The sequence below is a fragment of the Cornus florida genome, unplaced genomic scaffold (assembly GCF_030987335.1).
Source record: "Cornus florida cultivar Cherokee Brave unplaced genomic scaffold, ASM3098733v1 CherokeeBrave_3.0.0_Hap2_Chr02, whole genome shotgun sequence".
Lineage (NCBI taxonomy): Eukaryota > Viridiplantae > Streptophyta > Magnoliopsida > Cornales > Cornaceae > Cornus > Cornus florida.
In genome coordinates, this window is record NW_026775572.1 from 114,044,582 (window position 1) to 114,069,777 (window position 25,196).

General features: G+C 34.7%; 1 pseudogene; it reads right to left on the minus strand.

Annotated features, from left to right (window-relative positions):
- LOC132296632 (protein NRT1/ PTR FAMILY 3.1-like) overlaps nt 1-14,515 on the minus strand; it is a 30,867-nt pseudogene extending 16,352 nt beyond the window's left edge.
- Between the last annotated feature and the right edge of the window lie 10,681 nt (nt 14,516-25,196).

Below are 25,196 nucleotides of genomic sequence, written 5' to 3' on the forward strand. Positions count from 1 at the left end.
GGCTCAGTAGCTTGGAAATGAATTGGCACATGGAGATTGAATGTTTCAGCCAACTTGAATGCATAGATGATCTTGCATGGATGGATTGCATGGCTACATTTTGAGTGCATGGATGAATGCATTTGATGGATTGCCATGCATGGTGCTTCCAACCATCCATCCATCATGTAAGATTGCAACAAAGAAATGCATGGAATGCATGCAACATAGAAATGCATGCAACATAAAAAATGCATGCAACATAAAAATGAATGGAATGCATGCAAGCAAGGTGGACATGCATGCAAAAATGCAATATTGCATGGATGAACTTTCAACTTGATTGAAAATTTATGCATGGATGCATGGATTTTGAACTCTATATATATATATATATTTTTTAGTCTTATGCATTGCATGAATGCATGCATTTTTCCTATACATGGATTGAATTTTAAGAACTTTGCATGGATGGAAAAATTAAAAATTTTCATGGAAAATTTTTTCATAGAAAATTTTTTTCTTTAATGATGCATGCATGAATTTCAATTGCATGGAAAAATTTCCAACTTTTACAACATCACACAAAGCATTACTGAAATTTCTGAAGAAAATTTTTAAACTTTGCAAATTCATTCCATTCCAATGCATGGATGAAAAATTTTCAAACTTTGCACTGCACACAATGCATGGATGAGTTTAAGAAAATTTTCAAACTTTTGCAACATGATGCAAAAGGGATGGAATTTTTCAAAAAAAGAAATTTTGAAGCTTAAAACATTGCAACATGATGCAAAATGGATGGAATTCTCAAAAATGAAATTTTTATGCATAGAGAATTTTTGAAAATTTGCATGTCAGTCCTAAATTCAAGCCATGCATGGAAAATTTGAAACTTTGCACATTATTCCAATCCAATGCATGGATGATTTTGAGAAAAAGTTGGAAAACTTTTCAACTTCTTTCTAATGCATGGATCAAATTGGAAATTTTTTTAAAATGTAACACCTTTCCAATGCATGGATGATTTTGAGAAAATTTTCAAGCCTTGGAACATCTCTTCAATGCATGGATGGGATTTGGTCTCTTCAAATGCATGGATGAATGTAGGAGAAAATTTTTAAACCTTGCAAATTCATTCCATTCCAAAGCATGAAAAATTTTGGGGAACCATGATCCAACAATGCATTGAAAATGAGAGGTTGTACACATGAGTTGCATGCCAAAGCTCCTATGAAATTGCTAGAAAGCGATGGAAATTTTCGGGAATGAAAATTAAAGCTGAGAAGGTTTAAGAGGCCAGTCTAAAATTGCGGAACACAACTAAAGACCATTTTAGAAAAATCAAATTTTTGGCTTTTCTAAACCATTTCCCAGAAAATTTCAAGGCACGAGCAATTTGAGAAGGTAGGGAAGCTTGGAACATCGAAAGAATTTCTTCCCTTGCTTTGCTAAATTTAATGTCGATAGCTAGACGAACCAGGATCGGGATCCATTAGAGAGATGGATCCTTAACGCTCCGTATGCAACTTGCCTTCTTCATATGGTCTCAAACTTGGATCAATGAATAGTAAGGGATATTGATCCTTCCGAAGAGAAACAAGTTTGGCCTTAGAGGATTTGAGTATTGCTTTTAATCTCATTTCTTTTATTTTCATATTTAAGCAAAGGTGTTGCTTGTTCGAGATTATGGAGGCTCCTTGAATGTCACTGTCTTGACTAACAATGGGAGGATCATGACCTTTCATATTTGCAATCTCCAAGTCATATACCTCATTGTACTCAAATGGTTTGTTCATAGGTTGAGTATCATGGACAATGATTCTAGATTGGGCCGGAATGATTGGAAGAATTTCCAGCAACTTGCCAACATTCTCCTTACCCTTGTCCGGTGGTTCACCTTCAAAATGTTGAGGTAACTCCGGTGAAGAAATGGAAGGAGATGGACAATCCCAAGATAGAGATGGATTTGGTGCTTCCCATAAAGGAGAGGAAAATGGTGATGGAATATAAAGCAAGGAGTTGACTTCCCGAATGGATTTGTCCACACCAAAATCCTCAAAATCAAAAGGGACCAAGCAAGCATGTAGGTGATCCTCCGTTGAAGGAGGTGGGATTGGATTTTGAATGTGTTCATCAGCAATAGTGATTGCAAAACACTCATTGTCATCTGAAGGAAGTTGCACAGCATTGAAGATATTGAGCTTAACATTCATATTCCCAAAAGAGATATCCATCAACCCGGATCTACAGTTAATGGAACCATTAGCTGTAGCTAGAAAAGGACGTCCGAGAATTATGGGAATGTGTTTTCTTGGATCATGGACTGGCTCCGTATCAAGAACCACGAAGTCTACCGGGAAGTAGAATTTGTCCACTTTTATGATCACATCTTCAATAATTCCCTGTGGTTGCTTAATAGATCGATCAGCAAATTGCAACACTATCGGAGTTGGCTTTAGATCTCCCAACCCAAGTTGTAAGTAAACCGAGTATGGGATCAAATTGACACTAGCGCCCAAGTCAAGAAGGGCCCTTTCTATCTTGTTGTCACCAATGACACACGAGATAGTTGGGGCGCCCGGATCCTTATACTTTGGAGGAGCACTGTGTTGAATGATCGCACTCACATTCTCAATTAGTCTTACTTTCTTTGGCAAATGATTTTTGGAAGTCCGCTTTTGAGTGTACAAATCCTTGAGAAATTTTGCATAGGGAAGGATTTGCTTGATAGCATCCAAGAGGGGCAAGTTTATCTTTACTTGCTTGAAAACTTCCCACATGTCTTGAATTTTGCAATTTTTATTCCCAAAATGTGTCGACTCTTGGAGACGTTGAAGAAACGGAGCTTTTGGCTCATAAGAAGTTTTCACATTTGGGGTGCCATGTATGGGCTTGCCGTGAATGGTATTTGGACAAAAAGAGCTTGGATTTTGATTGGAAGAGCTTGAATTTGGATTTTTTAAAGGAGGATCTTGTTCATTTTTGTCTCCATCAACCTTGTTGTCAACCACTCTACCACTCCGAAGGGTGGTGATTGCTTGAACTTGCTCATGAGTCGGCCCACTCGGAGAAGGGGTTTCATCAATCACATGAATCCTTCTAGGATTCTCAAATGGTTGAGCAGGGAGCTTTCCTTTATCTCTTTGAAGCAATTGGTTCACCGAGTTAGCTATTTGGCCCACTTGATTTTCGAGCTTAGCTATGGATTGAGTATGAGAGTGAACCATTTGGAGAGTAGGCTGCAAGGATGTCAAGAGTTGCTTGTTGGAATCCATTATTTGCTTGTTTAATGATTCCATCATTTGCTTGGTTGCAGCTACTATCTCATCGGTTGGATACACAGGAGGTTGATTGGAAACATTTGGATTGTAAGGAGGACGGTAGCTTGAAGAGGCTTAAAATGGTCTACCTTGATATTGAGAAGAGGGCTGATTTTGCTGCCCTTGGTTTTGGAATTGGGAATTTTGTGGGGCTTGTTGCCGCCACGAGAAATTCGGATGATCTCGCCAACCCGGATTGTAGGTGTTGGAATATGGATTGTTCCCGGGCCGTGGGAACATGGCATTAGCTTGCTCTTGGTTGGGATTGGGAAATTGCTTCGGTGTGGGGCAATCTTCCGAGAGATGAAATGGACTATCACATGTGGCACATACCGAACTTGCCGAGTTTTGAGACAATGAAGGAGAGAGATGTGGTGTCATTAATTGGTAGAATTTATGAGCTATGGCATCCACTTGAGATGATTCCTCCCTTATTGATTTTGGTTGAGAAAGGTTGGTGTTCTTTGCATTGGTTGAGGCCGGAGCCCTACGAGAATTATGTTGAAGTGAATTTTCGCTTAAATTCTCAAGTAGGGTCCAAGCCTCATTCGCATTCTTAGACATGAACATCCCACCATAAGAAGAGTCAACCATGAATCTATGGGGTTCGGTCAAGCCAGTATAGAAATCTTGCACTAATTGCCATTTTGGAATCAAATGATGAGGACATTTTCGAAGAAGGTCTTGTAGCCTTTCCCAAGTCTCATGGAGTTGTTCTCCATCAGTTTGAGAAAAGCTAAGAATGAAACGCCTCATTTGGTTGGTTTTACTCACCGGATAATATTTCTTAAGGAATTCTTGTTGCAATTGAGCCCAAGAAGTGATGGAATTGGAAGCAAATGAGTTCAACCAATATTTTGCCCTATCCTTTAAAGAGAACGGGAAGAGATGAAGGTGGAGTGCATTGTTCGGAAAACCTCTGAACCAGATGGTCGAACAGATTTCAAGAAATTCATCAAGATGTTTATATGGATCCTCATTATCAAAGCCATGAAATGATGGAAGCATTTGAATGGTACTAGACTTGATCTAATATTGAGCTGCATCGATGTTTTGCATCACTATGCAAGAAGGGGAAGCATAGGTGGTAGGGATGAAGTGATTTCTAAGAGTCATTGGTTCTACATTCAAAATTTCAGCCCTATCATTATTAACCCCTTGATTTCCCAAGTTTTCTTCATTACCGGCCATTGTATTAAATTCAGTTTCAAGATCTCTTATTTGAGTGGATTCCCTAGGGTTACGTCTAAGAGTTCTTTCAAGAGAATTGATATCAATGGGTGAATTAATTGTGGGTAGAGAGAGTGATCTACGGCCAAACATCAACAATTCACAACAACATCATCACAACAAATCTTTATCATCAACTCCACATACGATGTTCCCCTTCTCCTCAATTATCAAGACAGAAAATAAATGGCCACGACAAGGACCGATGCTTGTACACGAAATTAAATAAGATAATAGCCTCTACAAGGGCTTCACAACTAAATTAACTACTTCTAAAATTGACACATGTACTGTATCTACAAGTTGAAACTAGAAGTCAAGAGACTTACCTGGGGTCCTCTAGACTTACAATTTGCTAGCGTTCCCATGGCGCTTCGAGTCCCTAGAATCTTACAACACGAAAATGGTTAAACCAAACGAAAAATATGCACAAAACACAATATGCACAAAACACAATATACACAAACAAACTAAATTTAACCCTAAACTTTGGTTGCTAAACCGTTTGCAAGTCCCCGGCAACGGCGCCAAAAATTGATCGGTTGATCAACTATACATCAACCTTTGCAATAGCACGAATCATTGTAAAATACGACTATTGGTCAGGTAAGTCGAACCACTGGGACTGCGCTAGTCTATGGTAACCTAAGAGTCTAGAATTGTTCTTAGAATGATAAGGGGTAATAAGGGTTTGTTTGATAGTCACTAAACTAGGAAATTAGGAGTGCAAAAAACAATAAATTGCAAGGAAATTAAAGGAGTGAGATACAAGTAGAAAAGACTAGGGAGATTAATCCACACTACACCCTAATTACATGCTAGATTAAGGCTAAATTGGGGAAGTACAATGTATAAAATGGTCACGGAATATATAACAACACTAGATTACCATATACCCTTAGAGAAGTTCATTAAATCATTAAAGAAGAATAATCCCTCAAAAATTCATACATTTGAGCTACCTAAACTAAAGTGTAGCCTTCAACATACTCACTTAAGCAAGAACTATCAAGTTTGTAATCAAATGATAAAGCACATGAGGTAGGAAACTAGCATAACCCATCAAAGGAAGTCCCTAAGCAATGGACTATCCATTTTCTCTATCAACATGCCTTGAAAATTATTCATAATCCTATCTCCATTGTCACCATAAAGAAGCAAACATTATGATTACTACAAGAAACCATCTAAGACAAGATAAATCACTTACAACAATCATTTATAAACATTAGAATTCATTACAAGAAGTAATATGCTCTAGATTATGAAAAGACCAAAAATGATACATCATAATCCCCAAAATAGAACCTAATCTAGAACATAAGCAAAAGGGGAGGCTTCATCACCTCCCTAGATGAGGTTTAGTTACCCATGAGTGAGCTAGAAGAAGGAAGAAGCATGGATGAACAAGCCATTTTCGAGCTCCCTTCTTTAGGCTTCAAGAACACAACTATTTTTTTTGCTCTCTTCTCTCTCCTCTATCTTATAAAAATGAAGGTTAATGTAAATGTGTGGCCTCCCTTGCCTTATCTCCTCCAACAAAGCTCTCTCTCTCTCCTCCAAAAACATCCCCAACCACCTCATAAAGAAGTAAGTAGAAATGAGGAAACCAATGCACAAGTGGCTGCCAAAATGAGGATTCCAGAAGGCAATTCTGCCCCAATTTCGAGTGCTCAAAATAGGGCCTCGAGCACTCGAAAATGGAGCAGATTGCTCCATGCTTGCATTGATTTGCTCGGACCTACTTTGGTGAAATGGCCATAACTTTGCGCTCTGAACTCCGAATGATGAACTGTTTGAAGATTTGGAAAGCTAATTCAGAGCTTTAAATACTTCATGTTTTGGTGGAGATCCAATTCTCAAAGATGATTGGTCGAAAATGAAGATCAAGACAGAATTTCATTGCTGCCAGGCAGTTCTGCGCACCTCTGGTAACAAGGCCATAACTCTCTGCTCCAAGCTCCGAATGACAAACCGTTTGAAGATTTAGAAAGCTAATTCAGAGGTCTAAAATATGCCATTTTATAATGGAAGTCCAGATCTCGAGCTTTCTGGGTCAAAAGTGGCAATCAAAATCGAGTTCCACTGCTGCCTGAAATTCAGCTTTTGAGCACATTGTTGATCAAAAATCCACAACACCTTATTTTTGCTCCTTTTGGGCCAAGGAACCTGAAAATGCATAAAAACATAGAAATGAAGATAATCTACATAAATTAACATACAACGGACTTTACTAATGCAATTTAGGGCGCTTGAATATACAATATTCGGCACTTATCAGTATGGTACCTAGTGCTCGAGCCCATAAAGCTTTGATCGAGCAATGTTAAAAGATTTCAATCCCAAGAATATTCTAAGTGTTGAAGAAAAAGACGCTTCAGAAAATAATTAAAGAAATTTGGCTAAGTGTCAAAGTGAAGATCGAACACCAATTCTTGAAGCTCGAGCATCTATCCAGAAAAGCTCGAGCCTTGTTCCTCATGCTCGAGCATGAACCTTGAAGCTTGAGCCTTTGTTCCTAAAGCTCGAGCCTTCCATGACATGGCAGATTAAAGTTACGGGATTGCTTCATTTTCAAGCTGTATCTCATTTGAGATGGGCCAGAAGACCTAAAAGCCTACCAAATCCTTATTTTTTTTTCTTCTATAGAACAAGGCTTAAGCCTTGATAGAAGAGGTCCGAAATTCTAAGTCCTTTTGTCATGTTATTCAGAAGGCTGATACTGAGGTGGCTTTTAGGGTTTCCACAACCTTAGAAAGTGAAGATCCTGATAAGAGAAGTGTCATCCGTGAAGATGGAGACAACTCCAACACAAATGATATCCGACATCATCATGAGTAACTAATTCTTCTCTTAGGTTACTGATGTAACCCAATCTAGTATTATGGTTTGATTGTTTTAACTCTAGGATTATTTCAATATATTATGTTTACTTGATTATATGACTATGAGCAATTGAGACAACTCAATTGGTTTTCATGCTTTAATAGATTGCAAACTATTATTATCTTGTCTTAGATAGAATTGTTTGTTTTCTATTCTCAACTTATCTTATTGTAATGTATTTGGCGGAGCCCTGCCAGACATGAGAATAGAGGTCATATAATGGTGTTCCAATGGTTTTTGCAAAAGAATGTTTTCATAGTCTATGCTTAGGAAAGGTGGATTGTTTGCAACATAATTGTTAGAGTATGTAGGTGGATAGTCTACGCTAACAGCAGATAGGTTATAGTTAACTGAATTTTGTAAAACATCTTTCTTGAAAACCCGAATTGAACGAATGTTATTAAGTTCAATTTATTTGAAAAACATAATTGTTAAATCCCCAGAGTTAGTCCAATTAACCATAGTATGATGATTTCGGTGAAGTCAAAGCCCTAAGATTTCTCTCTCTGATTATTTAGTTTAATTTAATTTACTTTAGTTTAATATTTTTCTTTAATTTTAGTTTGTTTAATCGTGACAACTAACAGGATTTTTCAATCGGTTACCTGTAAACCATTAGGACTAAAGTAAAAGCTAGATACTAATCTCATCTCCCTGTGGGTTCGACATCCTCTTTACGTAGAGCTATCTTACACAGAATCGTTCTATTGCGAGTACATCAATTTTTGGCACCGTTGCCAGTGCGATTAGTTTTAGTTTAGTTTTTAATTAGTTTATTTTGATTTACCAGTTTCGGACTTTCTGATATCTCACCTTATTTCTTTTTTGTTTCAGGTACAAAGAAGTAGCAGTGAGGATAAAGACGCTTAAGGGAGAAAAATCTTCGGTTTATTAAACCCTTTTGTGAGTTTTTACTGTTTTTCTTGTTACTTGGAATTTTATTTTATTTTTTTTTTATTTTTTTTTTTTTTGTCACTGTTTAGGATAAGTGGAATTAATGCATGTTAACTTGCCAAACTAGGTCAAAACCTTTAGCGCATGATCCTGAAATAGAGAGAATTTGGAGTCAATTAAGAAAGCTTAAAAAACATTTGAATAATATAGGAAGTTCCTCTGCAAGCATGGCTGATATTCGTGATGCACCGGGTAATGGCAATGGTAATGGTAATAGAAGACTGGTTCCACCTGTTCCTCCACAACAACAATTGAGGGACCGTTTTATTCCTACCACATACACTTCTCCTTCATGCTTTGTATTTCCGAACGCTGATGCAACCCATTTTGAGATCAAGCCTGCTATGATCCAAATGCTTCCTACCTTCCATAGGTATGCAACAGAGGATCCCTATACGCACTTGGTTGTATTTTTGGAATTGTGTTCAACTACCAAGTTGACCACTCTTACCAATGATTCATTCAGGATGCGACTTTTCTAATTCTCTCTTAAGGATAAAGCAAGAACTTGGTTGCATTCCCTTCCTCCAAATTTCATATCTACATGGGAGATGTTGCAACAAGAGTTCTTGAAGAAGTACTACATAGTAGGTAAAACTTGTCAAATGAGAAGAGAAATTATGGCGTTTTCCCAAATCCAGGGAGAACAATTCCATGATGCTTGGGAGAGATATAATGATCTTCTAAGAAAGTGTCCACACCATGATATTGTACAATGGCACTTGATTCAAATTTTCTATGATAGTCTTTCTGATTCTTATAGAAACAAAGTTGATGCTTCTAGTAATGGAGCTTTTCTGCGTATAAGTCCAGCTAATGCTTTCGTTTTATTGCGAGCTGTAAATAAATAAATAAATAAAATAGATCACACATCAATAGGCATGAGTACCATGTTCTACTGGGGCACACAATTATCCACTATATCCAACTATGCATTATAGGTGATAAATGCGCAAAACTTATATTTTTATACTCAATAATAAATGTTTAATTAATATTTTCTATTAAATAAATATGCTTATATCTACTTTTCATATTTTATAGGGGCTGATTTCGAAATAAGAAGAAAAAAGACAAAAATAGCAGAAATGTGGGATTATAGGATCAGTAAAAGTCAAATTCAAAATTGTCTTTTCCGTCAAATCAACAAAGATGCCAAATTGGAAAATATATCAAACCAAATTGGAAAGTACATCAAGTCAAAGATATCAAGCCAAATTGAAAAGCAAATAAAGCCAAATTGGAAGCAACAAGATGTTAGGATTATTTTATTTTCACATCTGTAATTAAAATTTCCGTTCTCGTTCCATTCTAAACTCTATAAATAGGGACATATGTAGAGAAGGTTAAAGGGACATTGTTAGTTTGGGAAAATAATAAAAGTTAGAGAATTTTTGTCTTCAATTTATTTCTTATAATTTTTATTAGGGCGAATTGCAAAAAACTTCTCTCGACTTTCACCTGTTAGCAAAAAATCTCCCTTTTGAATTGTTTTAGAAAAAAATCCCCCTCAACTATCATGAGGGGGGTATTTTAACTTCTGTCCATTTAAGGGGTTATGTTTTAGACAAAAATACCCCTTAAACAGCCAATTAGTCACAACCACCATCAACGCGCGTCTTTACCATGTCGTATTTTTAGAGAGGGTCGAACCAAAGGGACTATGGTGGAATATCAAGTGTTCAATTAATACGATTTTAATTCAGAGAGAAAAGATTGTTTGATTGGTTGCTAGTCACAAACATAAAATAAAATAAAACTAAAATAAAAGAATGAAATTAGAGAGAGAAGATCTTAGGGATTGACTTCACCACGAATCTCATATTATGATCACTTGTCCCACCTTGGGATTTCAATACTTATGTATCATATAAAATTAAACTCAATAGCATTCATTTAATTCAGATTTAAATAAAGATGTTTCATGAATTTTAACTAACAATAACCTATCTTCGGTTGGCACGAATTATTTACCTACCTACTATAAACACTAAAAAAAATAATTAAAGAAAATAAATAAATAAATATAGTGGATATAATTTGGTCTTACTATAAAGCCCATTTCAAAATACGGGCCAATAAGTGGAGCAAGTTAATTCCATTGCAAAATATAAAATTATGGATCACAACAAAATATCCTATGATCCAAGCCTATCCTCATGGGTTAGCCAAATAAAAGAAAAATTATTCTTAATATATATATATATTAGAAGATAATGGTTAAAGATAGATAATTATCAAAGATATAATAATATATATATATATATATATATATATATAATTATCAATTTGATAATTATCAAGACAAGCACAATTTACTATTTCACCCCTCAATTAGGTCTATAAATAGAGGAAGAGAGGTAGAAAGCGGAGGAGGAGGAGGAGAAGACTCGAACAGACCATTAAAGCTTTACCGAATTCTTCATTCAACACTCAAAGCATCCAACACTTAAAGCATCCAACATTCAAAGTTCCAAAACATTCAAAACTCCAAGAAGAACAACAACAAGCACAGTGTGCCGTTCTTAATTGAATAAACTCAATGGCACTTTAAACATGCATTTGGATGAAGACTAGAGCAAATGGAACCAAGTTCAACTCATTTAAGGGCATTTTGGACAACTTTGAAAATTTTCAACACTTTTGGTTCAAAAATAGAATTTTTTAAAACTTTGGGTTTCATGTATTGTATATAGGCATCATAACAAGAATGATGCATTGAACATTCAACAGTTGAAGGAATTTAGAAACTCAACTTCACATTTCAATTCAAAGTTCAAAAATCATTTTTCAACTTTTGAAAATCAACAAGTGTGATCCCAAATGAAATTTCCAACTTCCAAGAATCATCTTTCAAGATTTGCACCTTAACCATGAGCATTTATCAAATTAAGTTCAAAACAGTGCAAAATGTTCCATTTGATAACCATTTCATGCATTTACATTTTGACTTTTCATTTTCAAGATTAGAAAAACAAGTTTCAATTTCAAAGCACAATATTCATGCATCCAACACAACTTAGAACATACATCCATGCATTTTCACACTTAGAACAAGCAAATGAAATCAAGTTGGGAATCATGCTCACAAATATTCAACTTACAATGCCAAACAATGCTGACTCAAAAATTTTCAAGAATCTTTCCAAGTTTAAAATTTCAACAATTTTCCATTTCAACTTACAATTCAACTCTGCAACTTTTATTTCCAATTTCAAAACCTTTCAAGTCCAATTTTCATGTTAGACAATCATGCTTCGAAAAGGCAAGAATTCCAGTTTTTCCAACAAACTTCCATTTGAACTTCTAAACCACAACACAAAGTGTTATATCTTTTGTCAATTTCAAGAAGATCACAACATCTCAACTCAATTCAACTTTTCAACATGGCATTTTAAAATCTTAGTCATGGCAAATTGGACACAACAACATCAATATGTTTATTCAGAGAAATGTCCAACAACATTGGCATCTATGTATCATATTTTCAATTTCCAGAATTCTCAAACAAAGGCAAACACAATACACACACACACACACACACACACACACACATATATATTTGATTCCAAAATCCAATCAGCAAACAAATCCAAAAATTATGCCCATCCTCCGTTTTAAAAACAACATAACAACCACATTATACCAAGTTTCATCCCATTCTCCATTCAAAACACAACAACAGGGGACACAGCCCACAAATTCAGAATAATGCCCATCCTCCTTTTCAACATCACAGTGCATATATCAACCAAGTCCCAGAATAAAGTCCCAAATTTAGTGATTCCAAATTCAATAATTCCAATTCTTTCTTTTTAATTTTTTCTGTTTTTCATTTTCTTTTGATTTTTCAGTTTCAATTAAACAAGAAGCAAATATATACATGAAATGAAATGAAAATTAAAACAAAATAATCATGAAAATCAAAATTAAAATTAAAGTGAAAAATATATGCATACCCGAGTGAGAGAGAGAGATGGACAGAGAGCTAGGAGAAATTTGAAGAACTTCCCAAGAGTTTCCGGCCAACCGTGGCCGGAGAAGATGAAGGGTCACGCTGGAAAAATTGCTGGAGAAGTGAAGTCGGTATCTCCTTGGCCTTCTCGGCCGGAGATAGAGAATAGAGATAGAGAGATGACCTAGATAAGGGAGGGCGAGTTCGGCCCTTGGCCAAGAACTTTCGGCCGGAGTAATGGAGAACGGCAGCAAGGTGAGAGATGGCTTCGGGTGGATGGGGTTTGGCCGGAATTGAGAGATATGAGAGGAATTTTGGATAATGGTGGTTTGGTGTTGAGGTGAGGGTGAGTGGTGGCTTGGTTCGGTGAAGGAGAGGGTGAGAGCTTGAGAGATGAGAAGGGCGAGAGGAGAAAGAAAAATGGAGGCGGGAGAGAAAAGGAGGAGAGAGGAGGGAGAGAGAAATATAAAAAATTCAGGATTGGGAGGTGAACGCCAAAGCACGATTTTTGAAATTTTAACCGTCAGTTTGATCGATGAAATCTAGCGATTTCTATTCTAATTCCAAATTCAAATTGCAAAGAAATTTAAAGATTATTGTCGCTGTTAGTTCTCAAGCTTCTACTTGTGAAGGAAGGTAAATTATTATTATTATTATTAATTTTTATTTTAAGAGAGTTAGTAATTGAGAGGGCAGAATTAAATCGTAAGCAGGGAGAATTTGAGCGAGAACACGCGCAGAGTGTGAGAGCGAGAGTGTACTCCGAGCATGAGAGCGACACCTGTTGAAAAGGATTGTGTGACTTAAGTTAGTAGGATTGTGTGACTTAGGTTAGTAGTTAGTCAGGAATAGAAAACATAAAAAAAATATCATGAAAATCACTAAAAACTTGATTTGTTATTACTCAGAACAACCCTGCTACACTTATATAAAAATAATAGTAATAAATTACACTGTCCTTTTTTTTTTATACAAGTTATTTTTTTATTTTTTAGATTCTTCTTTTTATTCAATTTTATAATGATGTGCTTTTGAAAAAAGGATTTCTGTTGAATCTAAAAGTCTCCTATAATTCGTCAAATTAAAAAAAATTAAAATTTTGCTCGTGTAATTGAGTGAAATATATATGTGCTATTATTAAATAGATTGTTCTTTGATTTAGCTTGCTTTCTAATTTGTGAAGATATTTTTGCTTGTGAGAAAAAACCTTGGCATGTGTTTAGTTCTTCTTATTTTTTTATTTTAAAATTTTGCAAGGCTTCACGTAGTATGCCTTTTTATGTTAGGATTGAAATATGTGAATACAAATGTAGGTGTACTAAATTATGTTCATCAAGTTGTAGTTTTTGTTAAATCTATTATGGTAATTTCAAAATTAATTGTGATCCATTTTTATTTTGCAACAAAAGGGAGAAGGAAAATCTTTCCATTAATATATTTCTCCTTGCTATTCATGTAGTGATATAGCAGCAAGCGTACGCCAATGTTGTTGTTGTTCATATTGAACCAACAAAATAAGAACATGACATGGAGTAGGAACATGATGATACATCCTCATTTGTTTGTCAATATATATCTGCAGAAGTGATATATATATATAGTTGAGAGTGGTTTTTGGGTTTATATATTTCATGTCTCTTGGTTGCTCAGGTAAAAAAAAAAAAAAAAAAAAAGTTGGAAATCGTCCAATCCAGAAGAGACAACAACACATTAAAATTCGTTGTGCAACTTCTTGTTCCTATCTTATAGGACTCTCTTGTACATTCTTTTACATTTACACAAGCTTACCCCTTTAACTATAAAAAAAAAAAACACATTAAAATTAGCCCAGCAGAGAAAATCTTATATTAGATATGGAGGCGTAAAACATACGTATATGTTTCTATATTTGTAGAACTTTTTCAATCACTTTTCTTGCACCTTTTGGATTTTCCTACAACATAAACATAAAAACAAAAACGTACACTAAATATGAGAATCTCTTGTGAGACAGAGATACCATTGGAGGAGGAGGAGGAGAAAAACATCTCTTTAAATAGTCATTCACGCATCCATTGATGAGACCTAGGATTGGGTCAAAGCATCCAACAATATAGTCGGTTTCGCACGATACAGCTGCTGTCGAATGCTCCCTGAGTATCAACATCACCAGCCCCATCATCAAAATATATGCTTTCATGTATTCCATTTCTATACCTTAATTTTCTTTCAGATATCACCTTAATTGTTGATGTCAAAAGCATAACCTTAAATCATTATTTATAGGTCACATATTCATGAATGATATTTTAATATAAGCATCATTTAATGTCAAAATAAAGTTATTATATTTATGAGACGTTTTGGTACAACACTTTTTATTCAAATAAAAGAAATTGATTATTATTATTATTGTGTATTTAGGGGTTGGTTTGTGTATGAATTGACGATGATATAAAAGATTTACGCCTTTCTAGAGAAACTGAAAATTATAAATCTGGACTTGAAATAGAAAGCTATAATAGTACTAGGTATATGCTAACGTATCTGGAATACTGCGAAAAGGAATGCAATAACCAATCTAATTAACAAGGAAACTAAATTAAACTGGAAGAATTATACCCAATAATTAGGCAATAATTAGGGAGGTGCTGGACCTTTTCGAAATGTTATATCAACCCTTGTAGCAATCTGGTTGCAATAAAATTATACCACACAATAAAACAATTTTTCCCCACGTCATCATTTTAGACTTGCCAAAATAGGCGTCAACAGAAAGTGGAGCCTTATAAATCAACTCATACAAAATATTCTCTAATATAAGCCATTTCAAAGGAAATGAATCACTTCCGAGATTTCGCTAGTCAAACTATAGTAGTGTTTTTTCCCATTTGCAATTGAATGACTGATCAATTGGTTTTTTTTGGGTTCAAATAAAAGAACTATAAAGATTAATATTCTACTTTAATAATTTACATGAGTTAATTTAGAAGTCAAAAGACAACTAGGTACTTTTATCATAGTTTGGGGTTGTTATTCAAGTTTGTAAATTTGAGGCGTAATTAGATCACACTTGCCCTAAGTTGTATCTAATTGTAACCTAAAGGGGTATGTGTTCAAATTACCCATTATTTTTTATAAACTAATTTCACGCTTACAAATAAGTTTTAAGTTGTATCTACCGGGTGTGAGTGCAAGTTACCCATTATTTTTTATAAACTAATTTCACGCTTATAAACTTCTTTCACAATTTTATGTTTCACAATTCTATGTTGTACAAAATTTATTTTTACTAATTTCAGTCTATTCCAAACCTGAAAGAGAATTTTACTTTAATTAAGAATTCTATTTTAATTACCACCCAATTCCTATTCTAATTCCAAATTCAATTTGCAAAGGAATTTAAAGGTTATTGTTACTGTTTACTAATATTACTTCTCAAGCTTCTACTTGTGAAGGAAGGTAAATTATTATTATTATTATTAGATTTTTTTATTTTATTTTAAGAGAGTTAGTAGTTATGAGGAATTAGGAAACACATACAAAGACTAAGATTTTTTATTGCTCAGAACGACATTGTTACACCTATAAAAAAATAAAAAATAAAAAATAAAAAATAAAAAGTAAATTACATTGCCCAATTTTTTAGTTCATATATATAAGTTCATCAGCTCTAGGAGGGTGACCATGTCATTTCTTTATTTTCTAGATTCTTCTTTTTCTTCAATTTTATAATGATGTGCTTTTGAAAGAAGGATTTCCGTTGAATCTAAAAGTCTCCTATTTTTCGCCAAATAAAAAAAATAAAAAAATAGAGAGCATTAAAAACAAAAGTTTGAAACGCAATTGAGTCTCATAGAAGATCCTTCATCTCCTTATTACAAGAGTTCAAGATTCACGAAGAAAGGTTTTGATTTTTAGACACAAACACCAATACAAGGAAAAAGGCTTTTAATGACATGTGATGCAAGTCGTTACAGGGTTTTCACGACATGCAGAGGCATTCTCTTACTGAAGGAGCCGTGAAAAGTCTATATTATTGACGGCGTGCTTTACAAGTGTTTTAGGGCGAGTTCTTGATTGTGTGGCAACCATTCTTTGGGGTGTTGGTCTGTCTCTGTGGGGTTATTTTGTAGAGGTCTGCAATACTCCATTGTGTTTGTGGTTTGATCATTGGGTGGGAATTTGTTTTTTTGTTGGAGCTGTTGGACTCTATGGCAGGATGTGCTACGGCGAGTGGCTCTGGCTAATCGACTCACGGTGATGGTAGCCAGCCTAAACTCGCCCCATGGGGATTAATGAAGCTTTTGAGTTGGAACTGTCAGGGTTTAGGGAACCCCCTGATAGTTCGACAGCAGCTTTATTCCCCAAGTATGGTCGCTATTTTAGAAACTAAAAATAGAGCACATCTTTTGGAGAGTCTCCAAAATCAGATGTATTTTGCAAATTGCTGTGTTGTTCCTCCATCTGGTCTTGCTGGGGGTATTACATTATGGTGGAAAGAGGATTTGGATGTTCAAATAATTGCGCAAATGGATTTTCATATTTCAGGGGTAGTAACAGACGTGAAAGGTAAGAAATAGGGATTCTCGGTGGTGTATGCCAGTGGCAAAGATAGTATCCGAGCAGCGCAATGGTCTTATTTTCAGAATCTGTTACAACTTTAGAGTCTTCTATGGCTCTTAATAGGGGATTTTATTGAAATAACAAATAACTCAGAAAAAATGGGAGGTCATGCTAAACCACTCTGGGTCCTTCAGAACTTTCGAAAGTTAATTGATGCCTGTGGTTTGTGGGGTTTTCATGGGTATCCATTTATGTGGAGCAATCAAAGGAATGGCATGGCCAATATTCAAGAACGGTTGGATCGTGCTTTGGTCTCACCAGATTGGCGATTGGCTTTTCCAAAAGTAATGCTTTTTCACCTGGCTGTGGCTAGCTTTGATCATACTGCTATTTTGCTAACTTTTCACCCTCCATGGCATCGGAAGGCTAGACAATTTTATTTTGATGCTAGATGGATCTCTGATCTGGACTTCCAGGAAATTATTGCAAATGTTTGGCAATCCAGGGTGCTAGGGTCCAGACTTTTTGGTTGGGCCACTAGGTTGAAGTTATGTAAGCTATAATTGGTGAATTGGGCAAAAACTTGAAATCAAAATGCAAGAGAAAATATTACGGATGCGGAGCTCTAGTTGAAGAAATTAAAAGAAAATGGGCAGTCATATAACCATTTAGCCGTTCAGGTAGCAGAGATATGGCTTAACAAATGTTGGCAAGAGGAGGAATTATTTTGGAAGCAAAAATCTGAAGTTCAATGGCTGAAGTTAGGTGATCGTAATTCAAAGTTTTTCCATGCGACAATAATCAGGAGGAGGGCAAGGAATCAAATCTCAGGAGTCGAAGATATGAATGACAGATGGGTTGATTAGGAAACAGAGATGCAACATATTTTCCTTTCTTATTTTGAGACTCTCTTTAATTTATTCAGTATATTCCACCATGCATTACTGAAGAAATGAATAGGTAGCTCCAGCTTCCTTTGACGGAGGATGAAATCCATCATGCAATCATTGGCATGGCTCCTCTCAAGGCTCCGGGTCCAGATGGTATGACTCCATTATTTTACCAAAAATATTGGTTGTTGCTAAAAGATGACATTTTAAATGAAATTTATGCATTTACGCATTCCGGATTTATGCTCTCACATTTAAATCATACAAATTTAGTTCTTATTCCAAAAGTTGCTTCTTCGACAAAGGTGACTCAGTATCGCCCAATATCACTATGTAATGTTGCCTACAGAATAATTGCTAAGATACTTGCAAATAGATTACAATCCATCATGCATTCTGTTATTAGTGAGACATAAAGTGCTTTTGTGTCGGGCCGACATATTACGGATAATATCTTAATTGCCCATGAAGTGTTGCATTATTTGAAAAACAAGCGTGAGGGTGACAATGCTTTTTTTGGCTTTAAAGCTAGATATGAGCAAAGCATATGACCGCCTAGAATGGCCTTTTCTTTTTAAATTGCTCACAAAAATGGGTTTAAATTCTAAATGGGTTACTATGTTAAAGGCATGCATTACTTCTGTCTCATATTCTGTTGTTTTGAATGGCCGGCTTGTGGGTTTGTTTAAGCCTTCCAGGGGCTTAAGACAAGGTGACCCATTGTCTCCCTATTAATTTATTTTATGCACAGAGAGTTTGTCTCACACTTTTCACCGAGCTATGCAGGCAAAAATTTTGTTAGGGTTACAGATTTGTCGTGGAGCCCCTCAATTATCACACTTGTATTTTACGGATGACTCAATCATTTTTTGCAAGGCAAAATATTCTGAGGTGTTCTCACTCAAAAGAATCCTACAGTCATATGCAGACGCATCGGGTCAACTGATTAACTATAATATCCCTAATTTTAAAAGGATAGTCTCGATTTTTATTTATTTGTTTTAATTGTATTTTAATTAATTATTTGACTAATTGCTTATGTGTTTAATTGAATTAGGTATTACTTGATTATTTGATTATGTGTTTATGTATTATTTGTATTTGTCTATGTGTTAATTGTTTAATTAGATTATGTGCTTAAATGGTATTTTGATTAATTGTAAATTAAATGTTTTATTTTCTTTTATTATTTTATTTTATTTTTCTTTTATGGTTATGGTTAGTAGTAATGGGCCAACCAATTGGATCCCATGGACTACTTGGATAGAAGGTTGGATATGTATGGATTATTACCCATGGATAATGTATGTATATATATATATATATATATATATATATATATATATTATATACATATATAAAAAGGAAAGTAATTTATTAATTATTTTTATGGTAACTTGGGTAGTAATATTTAATCTGATGTACATGTTTTATATTTAAATAATAAAAATATACATAGATTTGATATGTGTTATGTTTTAAGTTACTTTATAATATTATGTTAACTTAAGTATTATTGGATAATCCATTAATAAATAATGGAATGTGTATAATTTATTTATTTAATAAAAATGTACATAAATTATATACGTAACATATTTTACTTACCTTTTTAATATATATATAAAAGAGAAAGTAATTTATTAATTACTTTTATGGTAATTTGGGTAGTAATATTTAATCTGATGTATATGTTTATTTAAATAATAAAAATATACATAGATTTGATACGTGTTAAGTTTTAAGTTACTTTATAATATTATGGTAACTTAAATATTATTGGATAATCCATTAATAAATAATCGAATGTGTATAATTTATTTATTTAATAAACATATACATAAATTATATACGTAACATATTTTGCTTACCTTTTTAATATTTTTATTTTCATTTTTTTTTAGTTGACTTGGATTGGGAAAAGGGTTAGGGTTATTTTATTTAGCCTATAAATATATAGCTATAGGTTGTAAAAGGGGGTTAGAAATATTCACGTGATATATACTAGAGAGATAGTGTTAGAAATGGAAGGAGGAAAAGGAAGGAATGAGGAGAAAAATCATGTAGAGAGAAGACCAAGGAAGAAGAAGTTTAACTTTCAATTCGAAAGTTTAAGGCAAGTTCTTCTTCTATCTCTTTCCCTTTGATTCGTGTTTCTGTACATGCCTAGGAAATTCCAGAATTTATTAAACACATAAAATTAAATAATTATGCATGTTTAATTAGGTTAGAACATAGGTTTTATGAAATTGGTTCATATCTGTTCTTGTGTTATGAATTGATAAAATGCATGATTTTGATTTGATTTCTTATGTGAATTTTTACATGTTTAAATTATGTATTTTTCATATCTGTGGAATGATGGAACGTAGAAACATGCCTAGGATTCCTGAACATTAAATAGGGACTAGGTTTGGGTTTTAATAAATTTAAATAGACTCAATCATAATGATGCTTGCTATTTGAATGTTTTAAACAAACGAATGAATTTAATCTTTTAAAATATTTTAGCAATTGAGATTAAATGTGTAGGATGAATTGGATATAGAGAATCCTTATTAAACGGTATAATAAAATATCATGTATAAGATTCAGTTTATGTAGGACATATGATATAGGAAGTTTAAAGAAATAGTAAGTCATTCCTATTATGTGATAACTTGATATCATATTTATCATAGTTATTTATGGAATGTTTGATGTATTTCCTTAATTGTTACATCAATTGTTGGATTGTGTGGTTTAATGCACCGGTATGGGATGGTGGTATTCTAGGGATGGATTAACTTATCAGTTAAGTCCTACCTATTTTATATAAGGGAATGGATTAACTAAAATGTTAAGTCCTACTTATATTTAAGCCAGGTCAGCTGAACAAGTTGAATGACTTATGGAGGATTAATTTATTATATAAGGGAATGGATTAACTAAAATGTTAAGTCCTACTTATATTCAAGTCAGGTCAGCTGAACAAGTTGAATGACTTATGGAGGATTAATTTATACTGGATAGGATGGTTACTAGATTATATATATATAAGTATGGTGCTCTGATATGAGCTTGAGTCTCAGGATCAATGGTTAGGGCGCGTATATCGCCAGGGATGTGTAGCTAGATATAGTGTAGTTGTGTACCCTGGTAGGCCTAGGTACTCATGCCCACTATATGTGCGTTTTGCATGTTGCCTACTATTCAGGTTGAGACAACCCTATAGTCTAGTGAGGTTCCTTTAGTGTGTATATATATATATACAGACTACTAGCTACTGTTGGATTGAGTAGGATGTATACGTGTATCGGATCTCTGCTTGGACTGTAGTAGAGTAGAACTTGTTTGTAGGCCTAACCCACCATTATTTTTCAGGTGTTCGTCACGAGTAGAGGTTGTTCGTGCTGAGCAGGGATCAGTCTACTTCATTCTTCCGATGCTATATAGGAGTTCCTTTATGATTCAGTTTCCTGTTTTAGATTACTGTCATTTGTTTAGTTTGGGGTCCACACAGTATGGATTCCCGAGTTGTATTTTAGAGGATCAGTTGTATCAAAAGAGTTTATTAATTAATGGAAATATATTATGAGGTTTATTCTTAGATTATCATTTTAGTTTCTTGTTAGCATTTTATTTATTCTTCTTTATTCTTTTGTACTCTGTGTTCGTTTATTATTAATTTTGTTTTTAATATCCTTGGGTATTCGGGCGTGGGCCTGGCCAACCCGCATTCGGAAATCCGGGGATATCACAGTTGGTATCAGAGCACTCCAGGTTCAAGTGTCCTTAGGAGTGTCTTTCATTATGTGACTTCCGCGTTGCATCTCTTAAAACTTAGAGCTCATATTAGGATTCGTTGTACTCTATTTACGGTTCGTTAGGAGGAGCTGATGTCAATTAGATTCTATAGTTACAGAATGGTTGGCATTAGGAGGAGGATTGGGTTCAAGGCGAAAGCAATAAAAATCCAAAGAAGTAAAGGAGTAAGTTATCGATTTCTTTGCCAGAAGCCAGAATTTGAGATCGAAGGTTTAGTTCTGGGTTGGTGTTACTTTAAAAGTATAAGCCAGTGAAGGATTTAGGTGTATGTGATAGGTCACCGCATATCGGGCCCAACATGACTTCAGTTGATCTCAAAAAGGAGACAAGCAGGGATTAAGAGTCTAAAGAGGATCCTAATGGAGGAGATTTCAGCGTATCTAAGAGAGAGGGTACTACATCTGGAAGATAGATGATCGCACGAGGGTGATCTTGTTTGCTGGTTATATAGCTAATGTTATTTGTAGAATTGGTATTGATGAATCTACTATAATTAAACTGTCTTATCATCTCTAAAAGAGATATATAAGAAGTACTCTTCAGAAGATTGGGGATTTGATGGAGTTCTTATCAGAACGAAACGTATGATTTTGTATCACATTTAGGAAGGTATTTGTATTATGTTGTGACATTCTAATTCGCTTTATAAAGCCAAGTTAGATAGTTTACATTCAGCGTGTAGGGAGGATGAGGGTTAAGCCCTTAATATTTGCTTAGGCAAACATATGTTGCTTTTAAGCTCTATTTAAAAGATATGTTTCGAGGTTGGATGATTACCTACGAAACTATAAAAGGAAATTGTGAAACGATTTGGTAGTGTTGATTTCAAATGAGACTTTCTTTTCTAGAAAGAACGATGTCCTAAGTAGGAGTATATTTTGTGCTAGTGTGTTTGTCATACATGCTTTATTTTCGTTGATTATTTAGGTTAATGGTATATGGTTTAGTTGGGGACACAAGTATGTGATCAGCCAACTATTGTTTTTAATAATATGAAGTAATAGCGCTATTTACGCTAGATTTGTGAGCATGCGGTCGTAGGATATGGTAGATACATATAATTCTAGCCAATCTATTAGACCTGGAAATGCGTCATTCTAGTATATTGTTTGGGATGGGATAGTTAAACCATCACTGTGAGTCAAATAATCTAGTATGATTAGTTTGATTTACTTTACTCTAGGTATGGATTTGTGTCATATTACAACGCCATGAAAATGGTGGTTGTTAATATTTTGGGATGCGTGAGATGGTAGTAAATAAAGATCACTGTAACGCCATGATGATATATCAGAGGTGCTGGATTTGCTGAACATCTTCTTGAAAATTTCAGAAGTTGTTACCAAGTCAGAAGGAGGATTTAGTACTGGATTAAGTACTTATTAGAATGATACCGAGTGAGGATAGGAGACTGAATAAATATTCATCAGTAAATTCTTAATCAAGAATTTATTCAAGAGGGTGTGTCATTGGGAGGAATTTGCCGGTGTTGCACATGGAGGAGGAAACTAAGTCTCTTCATTTCCATAAATAATATGGAATTATTTTTTTAGTCACAATTTGCAACAATTAGCTGTTGCAAGGAAATTGATGACTTATGTAGAGGATGGGAAGATTTCATTTTCTTTTGAAGTTAGATAAAGAAGTCGGATTGTCATTAACTTGTCTTAAAGAAGCAGGGTGTGTCAAAGACAAGATGGTGAGACCAAATACTTATATAAAGATGATGTGCATGGTATGTATGGAAAGGTCGTAGTTTGTTGACTTTTGTTGAGTTAAAGTCATAGTTAACTATTGATAAATTGAATTACCAATTGATTTTTAATATCGGCAAGTTTATCACGGATCAGTGGTGGATAGATTTAGTTACATAATTCGCTTTTGAAGATGCTCCAATTTAAACAATAAGTACAGACAAAAGCTGGTGGTACCGGACTAACAGTACTTTCTGTAGACAAATTTGATGGAGGATGCAAGGATTGAGTTTCAGAACTCTTAGTTCTTTATTCACCCTAGTAGAAACATGATGCTTCATAGTATGAAGCAGATGTTTGGAGGACATGCAGGAAGATGAATATAGTGTTTTTTTCTCTAAGTCTAATATTTATTAAATAGTAGAGATGGACCATCAGAGATCACTGGATTCTTGCAGCTATTTTCTATACTGAAGTGGAAATGACAGAGCATTTTCACGGATTTAGTTGAGGGATTGCTAATTTGATGCAAGGGTCAGGATTCTAGATGGGATATTGGTTGACTGATAAAATTAAATCAGTTTCATTTTGTCTATTTTGATCGAGCTGGTAAGATATCAGTTCATACAAATATAACGGATCACGAGATGGCTTAGATGGATGCAAAGTGTGAATAATAACACTTGTTATTACCAAGGTAGTTCAGGAGGTCAATTTTGAATATCGGAGCTGACCCTAGAGAAGGTGTTACCTTACTCAGATGGAGTTTAAGGTACTGGAGGAGGAGTTAGTAGTTTCTATAAATAGTGATATAACTGTCGGGCGACTGAGATGGAAATTTATAATTTTTCTTGGTACACCCAGACGGTTAGAAGGTACATCACGACATCAAATGTCAGTTTTGGTGAACAGGTACGGATAGGGACGTGTATATAATTGCCCTAAGTGTAAAACCTGCTACAAAGGTGGAAAGTTGATCATTAGATATCATAGGAATCTTTAGCCACTTCCTATACCAAATATGGAAGTTGAACTAAACAGGAGTGATAGTTGGTGGGAAGGATCGACATTGATTTAGAATTTCAATTTTCCATATGGAATCCGAGTGGTGGATTGAGAAAGATCGCTTGAGGACATAAATTTGAGTGATGCTTATTTTAGCTTCATAGTAGTTATATAGTTCAGTGATAGTGGTGTTATAGCATGTGGATGTCCATATTAGTGGATGCAAAGTGCTATTTCGAAGGAGCTTTATGAAGATTTTAGAGCAGCAGCTCTACTTCATATATATAGACGGAGGAATTAATTGAGAGATTAAATTAGACCATAAATGATATGTTTGAGGCGTATATCCTAGATTTTCATGGACTGTTGGAAGTGTTTACTTCACTTGTCGGAATTTTGTTTGTGATATTGTTGGCACAAGGAGGTTAGTGTGACAACTTTGGAGGTTTTGTATCTTTCACAATGCATACCTCTCATTTGTTGGTTGGAAATAGAAGTTAAGGTTGTACAATTAGACCTCGACTTCATTTAAAAATATGTCAGAAATAGATACTTCCCTTTATATTGAACTGCGCGCGGTTGGGAGGCAACAGTAGGATGTTGTAAATAGTTGAACTCGTATACAAGAGTTTTTCTATTAGGGAGTAGTTTGCTCGTTCTGTATCCTATGTAGGAAGAAGGCGATTTTTGGAGAAAGGTAAATTTTACTTATTACATTGACTTTTAGAAGTTTACTTATTACATTGACTTTTAGAAGATTGTGTTTCACAATTGAGGCAGTCGCCTCTGAATTAGCGTTACCAAATTATTAGCTCTGGGTGCATAGGAGTTTGTGCGTATATTCTATGGCACTTGGAGGTATGTAGATCATTCCCTTGTCGACATGGGAGGATTACGTTGTTTTTTGATACAACCTACGCATTGTATG